We start from the raw sequence: 19,760 nt of genomic DNA on the forward strand, positions 1-19,760 counted from the left end.
AGTTTGGATCAGGCATTTGTTCAATCAAACTCAGAGAGCTCAAAACATAAATCTGTGGAGCTTTGGAATCTGGGAGAAAACTTACTGCAATCCCCAGCTGCTCCAAGAGAGAGTAATGGACACAATGGGCCTGGTGGGTACCTCACCTGGTCGCTTAGCACTGGGTTTACCAGAAGCTCTACTTCAGATCCCGCTCCTGACACCATCTGCTAAAATAAAAATCTTGGCTAAATTAAAAGAATTAAATTGAGCAAAGAATGATTCTCAATCAAGCAGTCTTCTCAGCCAGAGTAATCCAGTGCAGCCACATGGTGGAAGATAACTTATGAACAGAAAGAGAAAGTAACATACAGAAAATGGAAGTGACAAACAGAAACATCCAGATTGTTTACAGTTTGGTGTTTACCTTATTTGAACATGGTTTGAACAGTTGGCCATCTTTGATTGGCCAAAACTTGGTGATTGGCAAAAGAGTAGACTACAGTTTATATGCAACTCATTTAGGTTGTATAGGTCACAATGTACAGAGAAATTTTTAGGCTGAACTTAAAATATGTAAGGAGATTTTTATCCTTACATTTGTAGCTTTAGGCTAAACTTGATTTAACACCCAGTATCTACTGCAAAGTTGACAGAAGTGGGGATGATGTGATATGCCTGGGATTGAGGCTGAGAAAGCAGACAGACGGTGGAGGAGCACTGGCTTCTCCAGAGCTTGATATCCTCATGCCGGGAATTGACAAATCTAGAAAACAAGACCAGGCCGGGTTTCTTGGGAGTTTTGCAGCCAGAAGTAACAACACATTGCTGGTAATGATCATTAAAATTTATTGCAAATTTCCTATGTTCCAGGCAGTATGTTAAGACCATAATCTTCATTCTAATCTTGAACCTGTGCTGTATAAACTAGTGTTATCTTTATTTACACCAGGGGAAGGTGGCCTATAAGGAGTCTGAGACTATTCACAAAAGCACATGGAAAACTTGTGTCTGAGACTTCTCTTCACCTAATTACTTTCACTTTCAGGAAGTGAAATTGAATTCTTTTTAGAAGCTTTCAGGAAAACAATAGGAAAAATTAAAGTCAGATTTTCAGACCTGAGACCAGTGTCCAGAAATTCCAGGCAAGCAAAGTTCATAGACAGAGGTTATACTCATCTAGTACCTGTTGTTCAGTAGAACTAGAAAGGCATGACAGGAATATAATTCCTGTGTACAGACACGAGTTAGAATTTAAGGTTTCAGGGAGGTCAGCCTGGGTGAAATAAAAAGAAGAGAGTTTAGAGTAAGCAACTGGTCGCAGATTGGGCAGCTGATTCAAGCACTATCAATACTTCGTTGATTACCCCAGAAGTGCCACCTGATCTCTGCCCACTCCATGTGAATGAAGAAAATGAGTACATGCAGCTGCTACCAGAGAAAAAGAGAATTATACAGATGTAGTGTAGTGAAGAAGTAGTGTATGTGTGTGTGTATACATATATATCAGTTTTATCTTTTTTATCAACAAAAAATTCACAGTTCATAAACTTTCTTGAATATTTTTTAAAAAATCAAATGTCTTTTTCTATTTTTGAATCTCATCCATGACACCACATTTATTCATCATGGTGCGAGAAGGGCCTTGTGCCTGAGACAATTTTGGAAATTTACTGTTTGATGACCTTGACAATTTTCTTTTTCTTTTTTTTTTCTTTAAGTTCTGGGGTACCTGTTCAGATTTTGCAGGATTTTTACATAGGTATATACATGCCATAGTGGTTTGCTGCCTCCACACCTTGTCACCTACATTGGGTATTTCTCCTAATGTTATCCCTCCTCAATCTCCCCACCCCATGCTATCCCTCCCCTAGTCCCCCAATCCCCAACAGACCCCAGTGTGTGATGTTCCCCTCCCTATGTCCATGTGTTCTCATTGTTCAACACCCATGGGCATTTGAGTTGGTTCCAAGTCTTTTTTATTGTAAACAGTGCTGCAATGAATATACATGTGCATGTGTCTTTATAATAGAATGATTTGTAATCCTTTGGGTATATACCCAGTAATGGGATTGCTGGGTCAGATGGTATTTCTATTTCTAAATCCTTGATGAATCGCCACACTGTCTTCCACAATGGTTGAGCTAATTTACAGTCCTACCAACAGTGTAAAAGCATTCCTGTTTCTTCACATCCTCTCCATCACCTGTTGTCTCCAGATTTTTTAATGATCGCCATCCTAACTGACGTGAGATGGTATCTCAATGTGGTTTTGATTTGCATTTCTCTAATGACCAGTGATGCTGAGCATTTTTTCATATGTTCATTGGCTGCATAAATGCCTTCTCTTGAAAAGTAACTGTTCATATTCTTCGCCCACTTTTTGGTGGAGTTGTTTGTTTTTTTCTTGTAAATTTGTTTAAGTTCTTTGTAGATTCTGGATACTAGCCCTTTGTCAGATGGGTAGCTTGCAAAAATTTTTTCCTATTCTGTTGGGTGCCCGTTCACTCTAATGATTATTTCTTTTGCTGTGGAGAAACTCTGAAGTTTAATTCTTCCTAACCATGAGCATGGAATGTTTTTCCTTCTGTTTATGTCCTCTCTTATTTCCTTGAGCAGTGCTTTGTAGTTATCCTCGAAGAGATCCTTCACATCCTTTGTTAGTTGTATTCCTAGGTATTTTATTCACTTTGTAGCAATTGTGAATAGGAGTTTGCTCATGATTTGGCTCTCTGCTTGTCTGTTGTTGGTGTATAGGAATGCTTGTGATTTTTGCATGTTGATTTTGTATCCTGAGACTTTACCAAAGTTGCTTATGAGCTTAAGGAGATTTTGGACTGAGACGATGGAGTCTTCTGAATATATACAATCATGTCATCTGCAAATAGAGACAATTTGACTTCCTCTTTTCCTAACTGAATACCCTTTATTTCTTTTCTTGCCTGATTGCTCTGGATAGAACTTCCAATATTATGTTGAATAGAAGTGGTGAGAGAGGGCATCCTTGTCTAGTGCCAGTTTTCAAAGGGAATGCTTCCAGTTTTTGCCCATTCAGTATGATATTGGCTGTGGGTTTTTCATAAATAGCTTTTTTTATTTTGAGATATGTTCCATTAATACCTAGTTTATTAAGAGTTTTTAGCATAAAGCACTGTTGAATTTTATGGAAGGCCTTCTCTTCATCTATTGAGATAATCATGTGATTTTTGTCTTTATGTAATGGATTACGTTTATAGATTTGTGTATGTTGAACTGGGCTTGCATCACCGGGATGAAACCTTCTTCATTGTGATGGATAAGATTTTTGATGTGCTGTTGCAATTGGTTTGTCAGTATTTTATTCAATATTTTTGCATCGATGTTCATCATGGATATTTTCCTGAAATTTTCTTCTATAGTGTGTGTCTGCCAGGTTTTGGTATTAGGATGATGTTGGTCTCATAAAATGAGTTAGGGAGGATTCCCTGTTTTTGTTGTTTGAAATAATTTCAGAAGGAATGGTTGTAGTTCCTCTTTGTAAATCTGGTAGAATTTGGCTGTGATCCCCTCTGGACCTGGATTTTTATTTATTTATTTTTTTTGGATAGTAGGTTATTAATTGCTGCCTCAGTTTCAGACCTTGTTATTTGTCCATTCAGGGGTTCAACTTCTTCCTGGTTTAATCTTGGGAGGGTGTAAGTGTCCAGGACTTCTTCTAGATTTACTGGTTTATGAGAGTAAAGTTGTTAATAGTAATCTCTGATGGTAGCTTGTATTTCTGTGAAATCAGTGGTGATATCCCCTTTATCATTTTTTATTGCATCTATTCAATTTTTTACACTTTTCTTTTTTATTAGTCTGGCTAGTGATCTATCTATTTTCTTGATCTTTAAAAAAAAAACTGGCTGCTGGATTGGTTGATTTTTTTGAAGTGTTTTGTGTGTGTGTGTGTGTGTGTGTGTGTGTGTGTGTGTCTCTATCTCCTTCAGTTCTGCTCTGATCTTAGTTATTTCTTGTCTTCTGCTAGCTTTTGAATTTGTTTGTTCTTGCTCTTCTATTTCTTTTAATTGTGATGATAGGGTGTCGATTTTAGATCTGTCCTCACTTCTTGTGTGGGCATTTAGTGCTACAAATTTCCCCCTAGACACTGCTTTAAATGTGTCCCAGAGATTCTGCTACGTTGTGTCTTTGTTCTCATTGGTTTTGAAGAATATCTTTATTTCTGCCTTCATTTCTTCATATATCATCATTCAGGAGCAGATCGTTCAGTTTCCATGTAGTGTTTTAGTTTTGAGTGAGTTTCTTAATCCTGAGTTCTAATTTGATTGCACTGTCGTCTGAGAAACTGGTTGTTATGATTTCTGTTCTTTTGCATTTGCTGAGGGGTAATTTACTTCCAATTATGACTCTTTTAGAGTAAGTGCAATGTGGTGCTGAGAAGAATGTATATTCTGTGAATTTGGGGTGGAGAGTTCTGTAGATGTCTATGAGGTCCTCTTGATCCAGATCTGCATTCAAGTCCTGGATATCCTTGTTAATTTTCTGTCTCATTGATCTGTCTAATAATGACAGTGGAGTGTTTAAAGTCTCCCACTATTATTGTGTGTGAGTCTAAGTCTCTTTGTAGGTCATTAAGAACTTGCTTTATGTATTTGAGTGTTCCTGTACTGGGTGCATATATATTAGGATAATTAGCTCTTCTAGTTGCATTGATCTTTTTACCATCATCTAATGACCTTCTTTGTCTCTTTTGATCTTTGTTGGTTTAAAGTCCGTTTTATCAGAGTCTAAAATTGTGTCTCTGACATAACTCCATTGCTATGTTTTTTTGTGTTTATTTTTTACTTTTTTTTTTTTGTTAGAACTTTCTTACTTTCTAGCACCACAAAATGATTCAGGTTCATCTTGTATAATACTAGTTCCAGTTCTATATTCAGCTATTTCTCCAAGGCGACCAGATTCTTTTCATGGCTGCTGGATGGTCATTTCATCTAAGACCTCTCAGCTAACAGGGAAGGAAATATATATATACACACACTAATCTATATACATAAATTTATATATAAGTATTTCCATATAAAGCCACTTGGAGCTATATTGAGCTAAACATAAGTTTATACTAATTCTGCCATTTGGACCATTCTAGCCCCCTTAACTTGCTTACCTGTAACTCTGACTCCAGGGAGATACGTGGCTTCTACCAGTCATTATCCGTTTGAAGATTGAGTATCTCTTATCTGAAATGCTTGGAACAAAAAGCATGTAGGATTTCAAATATTTTTGGATTGTGGAATATTTGCATGTAAAATAAGATATCTTAGGGATGAGAACCAAGTCTAAACACAAAATTAATGTATGTTTCATATACATTTTATACACATAGACTGAAATAAATTTTATACTTTATTTTAAAATAATTTTGTGTGTAAAAAAAGTTTGTGTTATGTACTTCTGTGTGTAATTTTCTACTTGTGGTGTCATGTCATTATGCCATGATCAAAAACTTTCAGATTTTGGAGCATTTCTGATTTTGGTCTTACGGATTAGAGATGAGAAACAATTTCAGCATATATGGGCAGTGGTTTTGTAACTGTAAAGCCATACATCCATGGGAAGCAATGCTGTTATCTGAATACAGTGCTGATTTTCAGTGCTTTTTTTCCCTCTCATCTTAGAATTACTCAGGTCTGCACCTTTTTTCTCCCATCCCCTTCAGTGACACTGTTTCATATATTTGTAACACGGATTCTTTTATCACATTATGTCTTCTCTTTGATTCTCAAAATTCCTAAGTGATTTTTAAAAAATGTATATGTATTAAGGAACACATTTTGTGTTATAAACTTCTGAGTTTTGGTCTACATAGCGTCATTTAAAAACATGATATTATAAGTATTATACAGAATAGCTGAACCATCCCCAAAAATTCATTATGCTTCCCCTGTTTAGCCCCTCTCCACTAAACCCCTAGCCACCACTTATCTGTTTATGATCTTTATAGTTCTGTCTTTTCCAGAGTGTTATAGAATTGGAATAATAAATCTTTTCAAATGGACTTTTCTCACTTAGCAATATGCATTTAAAATTTATCCATGTATTTCCAAGGTTTGGTAGCATATTCATTTTTTTTTTGTCTCTGATTAATACTTCATTATGTGGATGTAGTATTATTTTGTTTATTCATTCACCTACTGAAGGATTGTTTCCAGTTTTTGGCAATTATGAATAAAGCTGCTATAATTATCCATGTGCAGGTTTTGGTATAAATTTTAAAATCAGTTGGGTAAATACCCAGGAATACTTTGCTTGATCCCAGAGTTGGGCTTTGTTTAGTTTTGTAAAAAACTGCAAAACTCTTCTTCCACTCTTCCAAAGTAGTTGTGCCATTTTGCATTCTCATAAGCAAATGAGAATTTTTTGCTTTGCATCCTGACAGAAATTGGAATCATCAGTGTTTTCGATTTTAGCCATTTAAATAGTTAAGTAGTGATGTCTCATTTATGTTTTAATTTGCAATTCCCCAATGAAAGATACTGTTGAGCATCTATTCATGTACTCATTTGCCACTTGCATACCTTCTTTGATTTTTGTTGTTGTTATTGTTGTCTTGAGATGGGGTATCACTCCACTGCCCAGGCTGGTGTGCAGTGGCATGATCATGACTCTCTCCTGCTTTGACCTCCTGGGCTCAGGTGATCCTCCCACTTCAATCTTTCAATGAACAGGGACCACAGGCTCACACCACCATGCTTTGCTAATTTTAAAAATTTTTTGTAGAGACCAGGTTTTACTGTGTTGCCCAAGCCGGTCTAGAACTACTGGTCTCAAGTGACCTCCTGCCTCAACCTCCCAAAGTGCTGGGACTTTGGGTACACACCCAGTTTGCAAACCTTCATGAGTAAAATATCTATTCATGTATTTTGTTTTAAAATTAGCTCTTTTTTATTATTGATAAAATTTAAGAGATTTTAAGTAATAATTTTGTCAAGTTAAAAAAATATTTTGATTGGCCATTTACCCAATATTATGTTTGCAAATGTTTTCACCCAGTCTGTTTTCTTTTCTTTCATCTGAGGGTCTTTTGAAGAGCAGAATTTTAATTTTTATAAGTTAACTTATTAATCTTTTTTTCTCTTATGTATTTTGTTTTTGGTATTGGATCTAATATCTTGTCACCAAATCCAAAGTCATGTAGATTTGTCCTGTGTTAATTTTTAGAAGCTTTATAATTTTACATTTTACTTGTAAGTCTAATAAGTATTTTGAGTTATTTTTGTGAATGGTGCAATTCCTTTGTCTAAATTTCGTTTTATTATGAACGTCCAATTGTCCCAGCACCATTTCTTGAAAAGATTATTGTTTCCCCATTGCCTTTGTGTCTTTGGCAAAGAAGAGTGGACTCTATTTTGTAAGCACATATCTAGGACCTCTATCATGTTACAGTGATCTGTCTATTTTCATGAACACCACACTGTCTTGATTAATAGTTTTTTTTTCTCCCCATTTATTTATTTTATTGCATTTTAGGTTTTGGGGTACATGTGAAGAACATGCAAGATTGTTGCATAGGTACACACGTGGCAGTGTGATTTGCTGCCTTCCTCCCCATCACCTACATCTGGCATCTCTCCCCCTGCTATCTCTCCCCAGCTCCCCACCCCTCACCGTCCCTCCCCTATTTCCCCCCAACTGACCCCAGTGTGTAGTGCTCCCCTCCCTGTGTCCATGTGTTCTCATTGTTCAACACCCACCTATGAGCGAGAACATGCGGTGTTTGATCTTCTGCTCTTCTGTCAGTTTGCTGAGAACAAAGCGGGAGGCATCACACTACCAGACTTCAAACTATACTACAAGCCTACAGTAATCAAAACAGCATGGTACTGGTATCAAAACAGAGATATAGACCAATGGAACAGAACAGAGGTCTCAGACACAATGCAACATATCTACAACCATCTGATCTTTGACAAACCAGACAAAAACAAGCAATGGGGAAAGGATTCCCTGTTTAATAAATGGTGTTGGGAAAACTGGCTAGCCATGTGCAGAAAGCAGAAACTGGACCCCTTCCTGACACCTTACACTAAAATTAACTCCAGATGGATTAAATACTTAAACATAAGACCTAACACCATAAAAACCCTAGAAGAAAATCTAGGCAAAACCATTCAGGACATAGGCATAGGCAAGGACTTCATGACCAAAACACCAAAAGCATTGACACCAAAAGCCAAAATAGACAAATGGGACCTAATCAAACTCCACAGCTTCTGCACAGCAAAAGAAACAGTCATTAGAGTGAATTGGCAATGAACAGAATGGGATTAATAGTTTTATATTAAGTCTTACGTTCTGGTAGTTTCAGTCCTCTGATCTTGTTTTACTTTTTTAGTATTTTTTGGGCTTAATTATGGGTCTTCTGCACTTCCATATAAACACTAAAATCAGTTTGCGAATATCTGCAAAATAACTTGCTGAGGTTTTGATAGAAATTTAATGGAATCTATATATCATGTTGGAGAGAATTAATTTTTTAACCATATTAATTTAATGAATTTATGAACATGGAATAAATTCATTTATTTAAATCTTTGATTTCTTTTATCAGTGTGTTGAAATTTTCTACATATAGATCTACATGTTTTGTTCAACTTTTACTTAAGTATTTTATTTATCTTGGTGCCATTGTAAATGATATTTTCTTTTAAATTTCAAATTTTAGTTTGCCATAGGTCAGCAATTAATTTTAAGTAATAATCTTTTGTTTTATGACCTTTCTAAATTCACTTTTTAGTTCCTTGTTTTGTTGTTGATTCTTAAGATTTTCTATATAGACAACAGTGTCATCTGTAAATACAGATTTATTTATTCATTTTCAACTTGTATACCTTGTATTACTCTTTCTTGCCTTATTGCAGTAGATAGGACTTCTATATGATGTTGAAAAGGACTGGTTAGAGAGGCCATCTTTGCTTTGTTCTCAATGTTAGGGGGAAAGTAACCGGTGTCATTATTAAATATTACTTTACCCATAGTTTTTGTAGATGCTCTTTATTACATCAAGGAAGTCCTTCTCTATTTCTAGTTTCCTGAGAATCTTTAACACAGGTGTTGGATTTTGGTCAAATGCCTTTTGGGTATCAGTTGGTATGATCATGTAATTTGTCTTCTTTAACCTGTTGATGTATTGAATTGTTTTGATTGATTTTCAAACGTTGAATCAGCTTTGCATACCTGGAATAAATTCCACTTGATTGTGCTGTATAATTCTTTTTATATGGTTAGATTCAAATTGCTACTATTTTGTTGAGAATTTTATATCTATGTTTATGAGAGATATTAGTCTGAAATTCTCTTTTCTTGTAATCTCTTTCTCTGCTTTGTGCATTAGGGTAATCATGAACTCATGAATTGAGTTCTACCTCCTGAAAAGATTTTAAATATCTGGCATCATTTCTTCTTGGAAAGTTTGCTGTAATTTACCAATGGAACAATTGTCGATTAATTTCTTTAATAAATATAGGGTTATTCAGGTTATTTATATTGCATTGTTAAAGTTGTGGTAGTTTGTTTATTTTATGTAATTGGTACATATCATATAATTTTTTAAATTGCGGATACAGTGTTACTTGTATTATTTATTTAATCATTTTTTTTTTCATTTCTGGTGAAAAGTTATGTGTCCTGTTTCTCTCTCTCTTCCACACTTCCTCTCTCTCTCTCCCTTCCCTTCTCCCTGGTTAGCCTTGCTATAAATGTGTTAATTTTATTGATAAAGAATCAATTTTTAGTTATATTGCTTTTCTGTATTGCTTTTCTGTCCTCAATTTTATTTATATCTGCTTTAACTTTTATTCTTTACTTCTGCTTGTTTTAGGAATATATTGCTATTATTTTTCTAGTTTCTTGAAGTGGGTACTTACATTATTAATTTTAGATCACATTTTCTTTCTAATGTATGCATTTAAAGTTGTAAATTTCACTTTTTAGCACTATTTCAATGTATTTCCCTAATTTTGATAAGTAGTTTGTATTCATTTAATTTAAAATATGTTTAAATTTCCCTTGATACTTTTTTTTTTTTTTTTGAGTCAGAGTCTTGCCATGTCACTCAGGTTGTAGTGCAGTGGTGTGATCTTGGCTCGCTACAACCTCTGCCTCCCAGGTTCAAACAATTCTCCTGCCTAAGCCTCCTGAGTAGCTGGGGTTACAGGCACCTGCCATCATGCCCAGCTAATTTTGTATTTTTGTAGAGACAGGGTTTCACCATATTGGCCAGGCTAGTCTTGAACTCCTGACCTCAGGTGATCTGCCTGCCTCAGCCTCCTAAAGTTCTGGGATTACAGATGTGAGCCACCACACCCAGACTCCCCTTGATAATTCTTCTTGACTTATGTGTTATGTAGAAATGTAGAAGTGTGTTGTTTAATTTCCAGATATATGGGTATTTTCCAGTATTTTTTAAATTGACTTCTGGTTAGTTTCCTGAAAAATATACGTTGTTTAGATTTTATTTTTTAAATTTGTGAAGCTGTGTTTTATAGTCCAAAATGTGATCATCTGTCTTGGTGATTGCTCCATGTGAGCTTAGAAAATGTGCTTATTTTTGCTGTTGAGTTATTCTTGAGTTTTTTTTACATCTAGCTGATTAATGATGTAGTTCAATTTAAATATGTCCTTCCTGATTTTCTGCCAGCTTGATCTATCAATGATTGAAATAGGGTTTTGAAATCTCCAGGTATAATAGTAAATTTCTCTAGTCCTCTTTTAAGATCTATCAGTTTTTGTTTTCAGTATTTTGCTGCTCTGTTGTTAGGTGCATGCACATTTAAAGTTGTGACTTCTGAAAAAAATAGATTTGTTATCAAAGAAAGATGTTAAGCTTTCTCTAGTTCTCATACTTTTCTTTTTCCTAAAGTTGTATATATCCTAGATTGTTTTTAATTATTATTTTAATTATGGTTATTGTAGTATTATGTACAATTATTTTATAATTATTATGGTGCAATTTTATCTTTGTTTTTGTAACTTATTTGATTATTTATATTTAATGTAGGTTTCTTGTACACAACATACCATTAGGTCTGTTTGCTTTTTGATTTTGTTTTTCTTTAATCCATGCTGACAATAGCTGTCTTTTAATAACTATATTTATACCAGTCACATTTAAAATAATATGAACATGATTGTAATAACAGACATTCCACTTGTAACTATTTTATGCTTATTGCATTTGTTTTCTTGGGTTTTTCCCCACCTTTTTCTGCCTTCTCTGGTTTTAATTGAAAACTATAAATTCATTGTTTATTCTCTCTTAGTAAATCAATCTAAAAACACCTTTTAAAATATATATAGTGGTTCTTCTAGAGTTTACAGTATACATTTATAACTGATCTAAATTATCTTTCCAATAACACTATTATGTTTTACATGTAGGTGGATTCCTTCTAAGAGAGGGTTTTCAATTTCTCCCTCACATTCCTTGTGATATTGCTGTCATTCACTTCACTGACACATGTGCAATAATCTTTCTCTCTTAAGACTGTGGATTGTGTTTTAGCATGCTGTATAATTTTTTGCTGGAAGCTAGGCATGTATTGACTAAGAGAAACTGACTGAAGTTAATAGGTTTTGAATGAGAGAACTTGTGTTACTCTGCCCAGCAGCTGGGCTGTGTTTAACATTTGCTATAGCTGGAGGTGCTAAATTCCTGTTGTTTATTTGTTTCCGTTTCTCTTTTTTACTTTGGCTTCCCTAAGTACTCCTCCTCAAAGGAAGTCTGTGTCTTGTGCCTCTTTCATGCATAATTCACTGTTACTATATTGGAGCTTTGTTAATTTGGAGGAAAGGTATGAGAAAGAAGGAGCATTATGCAACTTTCTGATTAGATCTTAATCTCTAAATGTCCTGAATCTCTGAGCTGTGATCTTCATAAATATATTTTTTCACTAAGAATAACATTTCCCAGCTGGATCTGGCAAGATGCCAAAATAGGAGCAGCTCTGGTCTGCAACTCCCACTGAGACTAATGCAGAAGGTGGGTGATTTCTGCATTTCTAACTGAGGTATCCTGTTCATCTCATTGGGATTGGTTAGGCACTCCCAGAGGTGAGCAGAAGCAGGGAGGGCATTGCCTCTCCCTGAAAGTGCAAGGAGCAAAGGACCTCCCTTTCCCAGCAAAGGGGAGCCATGAGAACTGTGCTATCTGGCCCAGATACTGTTTTTCTCATGGATTTTCCAATCTGAAGACTAGATTCCCTTGTGTGTCTATACCACCAGGGCCCAGGGTTTCAAGCACAAAGCTGTGTGGCTGTTCAGGCAAACACTGAGCTAGCTGCACGAGTTTTTTTTCTAACATCCACAGTGGTACCTGGATCTCCAGTGAGACAGAACTGTTTACTCCCCTGGAAATGAGGCTGAAGCCAGGGAGCCAAGCGGTCTCACTCAGTGGGTCCCCCTCCCACAGAGCCCAGCAAACTAAGAAGTACAGGCTTGAAATTCTCCCTGCCAGTACAGCAGTCTGAAGTTGACCTGGAATGATAGAGTGTGTTAGGAGGAGGGGATTCTGACATTACTGAGACGAGTAGGCAGTCTTCCCCTGACAGTGCTAAGGAGGCCTGGAACTTTGGACTGGGCAGAACTCAACACAGTACAGCAAAGCAGCTGTGGCTAGACTGCCTCTCTAGATTCCTCTTCACTGAGAAGGGCATCTCTGAAAGAAAGGTAGCAGTGCCAAGAGGAGCTTATAGGTAAGATTCCCATTTTCCTGGGACAGAGCACCTGGTGGAAGGGGCTGCTGTGGGTGCAGCTTCAGTGGACTTAAACATTCCTTCCTGCCAGCTCTAAAAAGAGCAGCAGATATTGACAAAAGGGTTCTCCCAGTACAGTGCTCAAGCTCTGCTAAGGGACAGACTGGCTCCTCAAGTGGGTCCCTGGCCCCGTGCCTCCTGACTGGGAGAGACCTCCCAACAGGGATTGACAGACACCTGATAGGGGAGAGCTCTGGCTAGCATCAGGCTAGTGCCCCTTTGGGACACAGTTTTCAGAAGAAGAAGCAGACAGCAATCTTTGCTGTTCTGCAGCCTCCACTGGCGATACCCAGGCAAATAGATTCTGGAATGGACCTCCAGCAAAATCCAGCAGACCTGCAGAAGAGAGACCTGACTGTTAGAAGAAAAACTAACAAACAAAAATCAGTAACATCAACATCAAGAAAAGGACACCCATGCAAAAACCCCACCCAGAGTTCATCAGCATCAAAGATTAAAGGTGGATAAATCCATGAAGATGGGGAAAAACCAGTGCAAAAGTGCTGAAAATTTCAAAAACCAGAATGCCTCTTCTCCTCCAAATTATCACAACTCCTCTTCAGCAAGGGCACAAAACTGGACAGAGAATGAGTTTGACAAATTGACAGAAATAGGCTTCAGAAGGTAGGTAATGACAAACTCCTTTGAGCTAAAGGAGCATGTTCTAACCCAATGCAAGGAGCTCAGAAGCTTGACAAAAGGTTACAAGAACAGCTAACTAGAATAACCAGTTTAGAGAAGAACATAAATGGCCTGCTGGAGCTGAAAAACATAGCACAAGAACTTTGTGAAGCATACACAAGTATCAATAGCCAAATCAATCAACTGGAAGAAAGGATATCAGAGATTGAAGATCAGCTTAATGAAATGAGGTGTGAAGAGTAGGATTAGAGGAAAAAAAATGAAAATGAACACAGAAAGCCTCGAAGAAATATAGGACTATGAGAAAAGATCAAACCTACAATTGATTGAGATCCTTGAAAGTGACCAGAACAATGTTACCAAGTTGAAAACACTCTTTAGGATACTATCCTGTAGAACTTCCCCAACCTCATAAGACAGGCCAACATTCAAATTCAGGAAATACAGAGAACACCACTAAGATATGCCTCAAGAAGAGCAACCCCAAGACACATAATCGTCAGATTCTCCAAGGTTGAAATGAAGGAACAGATGTTAAAGATGCAGCCAGAGAGAAAGGTCAAATTACCCACAAAGGGAAGCCCATCAGACTAACAGCAGAGCTTTCTGCAGAAACCCTACAAGCCAGAAGAGAGTGGGGGCCAATATTCAACATTCTTAAGGAAAAGAATTTTCAACCCAGAATTTCATATCCAGTCAAACTAAGTTTCATAAATGAAGGAGAAATAAAATCCTTTACAGACAAAAAATGCTGAGGAATTTTGTCTTCCATCCTCCACCAGGCCTGCCTTACAAGAGCTCCTGAAGAAGCTACAAAATATAGAAATGAAAAACTAGTATCAGCCACTGTAAAAAGACACCAAAATATAAAGAACAATGAAAGACTGAAGAAACTGCATCAACTGATATGCAAAATAACCAGCCAGCATCATGATGACAGAATCAAATTCACACATATAATAATAACTTTAAATGTAAATGGCATAATGCCCCAATCAAAACACACAGACTGGCAAATTGGATAAAAAGTCAAGACCCTTCAGTGTGCATATATATATATATATATATGCACCCAATACAGGAGAAACCAGATTGATAAGACAGGTTCTCAGAGACCTACAAAGAGACTTAGACTTCCACACAATAATAGTGGGAGACTTTTACAACCCACTGTCAATATTAGACAGATAAATGAGACAGAAAATTAACAGGGATATTCAGGACTTCAACTCAGCTCTGTACCAAGCAGAACTAATAGAAATCTACAGAACTCTCTACCCCAAATCAACAGAATATAAATTTTTCTCAGCACCATATAGCAAGTATTCTAAAATTGACCACATAATTGGTAGTAAAACACTCCTCAGAAAATTAAAACTAATGTAAATCATAACAATCTCTCAGACCACAGTGTAATAAAATTAGAACCCAGGATTAAGAAACTGACTCAAAGATGCACAACTCATGGAAACTGGACAACCTTCTCCTAAATGACTACTGGGTAAATAATGAAATGAAGGCAGAAATAACATCGTTCTTTGAAACCAATGAGAACAAAGAGACAATGTACCAGAATCTCTGGGACACAGGTAAAGCAGTGTTTAGAGGGAAATTTATGGCACTAAATACCCATATCAGAAAGCAGGAAAAATTTAAAATCTAAAATCAACACTCTAACATCATAATTAAAAGAGCTAGAGAAGCAAGAGCAAACAAATTCAAAAGTAGGCAGAAGACAGGAAATAATTAAGATCAGAGCAGAACTGAAAAAGATAGAAACATGAAAAACCCTTCAAAAATTAATGAATCCAGGAGCTGATTTTTTTGTAAAGACTAACAAAATAGACCACTAGCAAGACTATTAAAGAAGAAAAGAGAAAAGAATCAAATAGACACAATAAAAAACGATAATGAGGATATGACCACTGATCCCACAGAAGTATAAACTACCACCAGAGAATGCTATAAACACTTCTATGCAAATAAACTAAAAAAATATACCCTAGAGGAAATGGATAAATTCTTGGACACATACACCCTCCCAAGTCTAGTTCAAAAAGAAGTTGAACCCCTGAATGACTCAATAAGTCCTAAAATTGAGGCCATAATTAATAGCCTACCAACCAAAAAAAGCCCAGGACCAGACTGATTAACAGCCAAATTCTACCAGAGGTACGAAAAGGAGATGGTACCATTCCTTCTGAAACTATTCCAAACAATAAAAAAGAGGGACTACTTCTTAACTCATTTTTATGAGGCCAGCATCACAAATTTTGTTGTGTCTCTGGTAGCATTACTTACAATAGCAAAGACTTTGAACCAACCCAAATGCCCATCAATGACAGACTGGATAAAGAAAATGTGGCACATATACACCATGGAATGCTATGCAGCCATAGTCTCACTCATAAGTGGGAGCTGAACGATGAGAATACATGGACACAGGGAGGAAATATCACATACCCAGGCCTGTGAGGGGTTGGGGGGAAGAGTAGGGAGAGCATTAGGACAAATACCTAATGGATGAGAAGCTTAAAACCTGGACAACGGGTTGATAGGTGCAGCAAACCACCGTGGCACATGTATATCTATGTAAAAAACCTGAACGTTCAGCACATGTACTGCAGAACTTAAAAATAAAAAATAAGGATATGAATTTGTTTTGCTAAAAAAGAAAAATAACATTGCCCCTCCCACCCACCCCCTGCTCCCTTCTCTGGCTGAAGTGTTCACAAGATTAGGTCTTTGATTCTGAACCCTATTGACTAGTTGGCTATTTTTCTTCCTTGGGTGAGAGAGAAAGACTAGGAGAAGCTAGTTTGGGAAGACTGTCCTTCTCTTAAATGGGATAAAACGCTGGAAAAGTCATTTCCTCTGGAGAATAGGATTTTCTTGTGGAGAAGGATCTTGGTGTATTTAACAATGATCTTTTCTTCTGCCAGAGATACAGAAGGATCTTTCTCAGATTCATTCACCAGGAGAACCTGGTGGACTTCCTGAGGTAAAGGTCATGAAAATGTGGAGTCCCCTAAGAATATGTTCTTCTGCCAGAATTTTTTTACACTTATGCTCCTTCACGCTTATCTTCCAGCAGTTTGTCAAAGTTACCATTTAATTGTTCTTATAAGTTTATGACACTAGCAGCTTTCGCTTCAGGGGAGCATGTCTCAGCAGGGACTAGGTTCACCTATCTCTCCAGATTTCTAGATGGCAGTTTGCTCTGAAATTTTTGTAGTCTGATGGTTCCAAGAGAAGTCATTGATTCTCACTTTGTCCAGCCGCTTTTTTTTTTTCCTCCTGCAATGTCAGGAGTGATGACTTCTAAGCTGTTTGCACATTTAAACTGAATTCAGAAGTCACCAAAAAGCCTTTTAATCATGTCTTTTCTTCTCTTTTGTCTCTATTTCAATTTTAGGCCTTTGAGAAATTAAAAACTTAGCAGAAAATATATTACTTTGTTTAAAGAGCTAAGACTTTAGGGATAAGGATCATAGATGCATACATATATATGGATATTATAAAGAGCTTAATTCCACTTAATCTGTAACTCCCTATCTCTCTGGAATGTGAATTTTCTAGGCAGTTAGTTGATTTTCTGGAAAATATTTTTTGGAATTATGTGTCTGACATTTTTTCCCAAAATGTGAAAAAAATCAGTCTCCTTGAGTAGTATATATCAAACATAATTCTTCCTTCTTTTGATGATTCAAGAGTTCAGATATACTGATAATGTATGATCTAAGGCACTCTGTGAAAACCTCAGATCTTCTTGGTCTTTATGTTGGCTTTACAGATTATCCTGTGTTTGCAAGTTCTTGGGTTCTTTCACATTATTTTTCTTGTTCATTTCAGATTTCAGTTGACACTTATTCATGATGCCAGTTTGCTTCCATCATGATCAAAGTTTTGAATTCTGTGTCTAAAATAAAGCACATCGTTTTCCATATGCCCTTGAAAGGGGCATTATTTCATTAGCAAATTATACACTTTGAGATGTATATTTTGGCTACAAATGGATGCTTTTGCTTATTTTCATGTTCTCAACTTTGTCCTGAATAAGTCCAATTATCCAGATAGGAAACATCAGATAAATGAGGTGCCACAATTCATATCAGGAGCTGTAAGCAGCTTCAAATTCCTTGTTATGTAAACAAAATAACTCTGAAGACATAAAAAATAAACCTCTTAGAATTATAGTTATTATCTAAAGCCTGAATATTAATTTTGGATAATTTGCTTCATTATAATTTTGGAAATTAGAATATTTATGATTTATATTTGTGAAATGGTGTTATGGCTTTAATTAGTGAAAATTATTTAACTTCTAGTCATTCAAAAAACTATGATTTTCTCACAAGTATATGTAAAATAAGTTTCCTATACTATTTTTTCAGGAATATTCAGACAACAGAGGCACTGCCAAGAAGCACATCTTTAAACACACACTGGGCTCTCAGTGCCTGCTCATATTTCCTTTGATAAATTAGAAGACAGGTGTGAATCTTGACTTCTTTAAAAGACAGTGTAACAGGATACTAAAATTCATTTTTTTAAAATTTTATTTCTGTCGGCAATGATTAGTTTTTCTAATATTCTCCATTTCCCTCATGTAATGAGCCTTTGTTAACAGCATCACTGAAGTCCACTAGGACTGAGATAATACTTGGTAAAAGGAGATGGATCCATATTAAATTGATGAGGAGCCAAAATGAAGGAGACTCTCAAGGTCAATTGTTCAACTAATGCAATTGGGGTTAGCATTCCAGGAAATACTTGGCTTTTGTGCACAAAGATAATCACAAAATGCATTTGTAAGAATGATTTTAGAATTCCCTGATAACAATACAGATTCATATTATAATCATAAGGGAAGCTCATTCACTTGAAAGCCAGCTGCGATGCATAATGGAGTTGGATTTTAGAGGGCCACTGATGGTGATCTCTTACTGCATTGGTACCTGCTGTGACCTTCAGTAAGGGAAGTATGTTCTTCGCCAGAAACCTTTGCATTCTTGGGTACATAATGCTCTAACACTTCTAAATTCAGTAATAGATGCACAGGTGTGATTTGAGGTTAGTGAACAGTAAGAGACTGAGTCACCAGCATTATATTATGTGAGTCATAGTTGGAAAAAATTTGCAATTTACTGAACTCAGAAAGTTATAAGCCCAATTGCATCTGATTTCATAATTTTAGAGCAATAATCGGCTTTTGCATATTTTTTGAGTGCCCATGAGTTTGTACTTCTGATTCCATTAGAATGTAAATAAAGTGACCCTAGTTTTCCAATCCTCTTTGGTGTGTCTACGGTCCTTTGGCATATATTAAAGTTACATCAATTAACTGTTAACCTAAGTCCTTGTCCCTTAATAAAATAACACCAGCCTTTGTTAAATAAACATGAACAGATTTTGATATTAACTTGGAGTATATGTATTAAGGATAGTTCTGTAACCATTGGCTTAGCTTATTTATATTCTATATGTACTCTTAAGGTTTTATTTGGAGCTTATATTATGGTTAAGAATAAAGAGTAAGTTTTAAAATGCCATCATACTGTCTCTTTACATCCAATATGTGTTGAAACATTTAAAAGGCTTTTGATTGATGACCCCTGTTACAAAAAAAAAAAATTTCTGATGATCTAAGGACACTCCCCACCCCTGCTACTCCACCAATGGTTACTCAAACCTTCCAATTAGGTATTTGATTTCTTAACTGGGACCAAAAGGAATCAGCCTGGTTGATCAAATGACTCAGTCAATAGCAAGATCCGTGTCTCCACTCAAAATGGAAATAAGGCCTAGGAAGTCTGAGACTTGTCAAGGTCAATCTGTCACTGGCAGAACATTGTACTCTATGCATGCCTATTCAAGCTAGCAGCAAGGTGTTTATTCCTGTATATAAGAATCACAGGCCAGGTGTGGTGGCTTACACCTGTAATCCAGCATTTTGGGAGGTTGAAGGGAATGAGTCACTTGAGGTCAAGAGTTCGAGACCAGCCTGGCCAACATGGTGAAACCCTGTCTACTAAAAATACAAAAATTAACTGAGCATGGTGGTATGTGCCTGTAGTCCCAGCTACTTAGGAGGCTGAGGCAGGAGAATTGCTTGAACCTGGGAAGTGGAGGCTTCAGTGAGCTCAGATTTGCCACTCCACTTCAGCCTGGGTGACTGTGAGAACCAGAAAGAGAAAGAAAGAAAGGAGAAAGAGAGAGGGAGGGAGGGAAGGAAGGAAAGAAGGAAGGAAGGAAGGAAGGAAGGAGGGAGGAAGGGAGGGAGGGAGGGAGGGAGGGAAGGAAGGAAGGAAGGAAGGAAGGAAGGAAGGAAGGAAGGAAGGAAGGAAGGAA

Source organism: Sapajus apella, unplaced genomic scaffold (assembly GCF_009761245.1).
Source record: "Sapajus apella isolate SASKATOON/1434 unplaced genomic scaffold, GSC_monkey_1.0 scaffold29, whole genome shotgun sequence".
Taxonomy (NCBI): domain Eukaryota; kingdom Metazoa; phylum Chordata; class Mammalia; order Primates; family Cebidae; genus Sapajus; species Sapajus apella.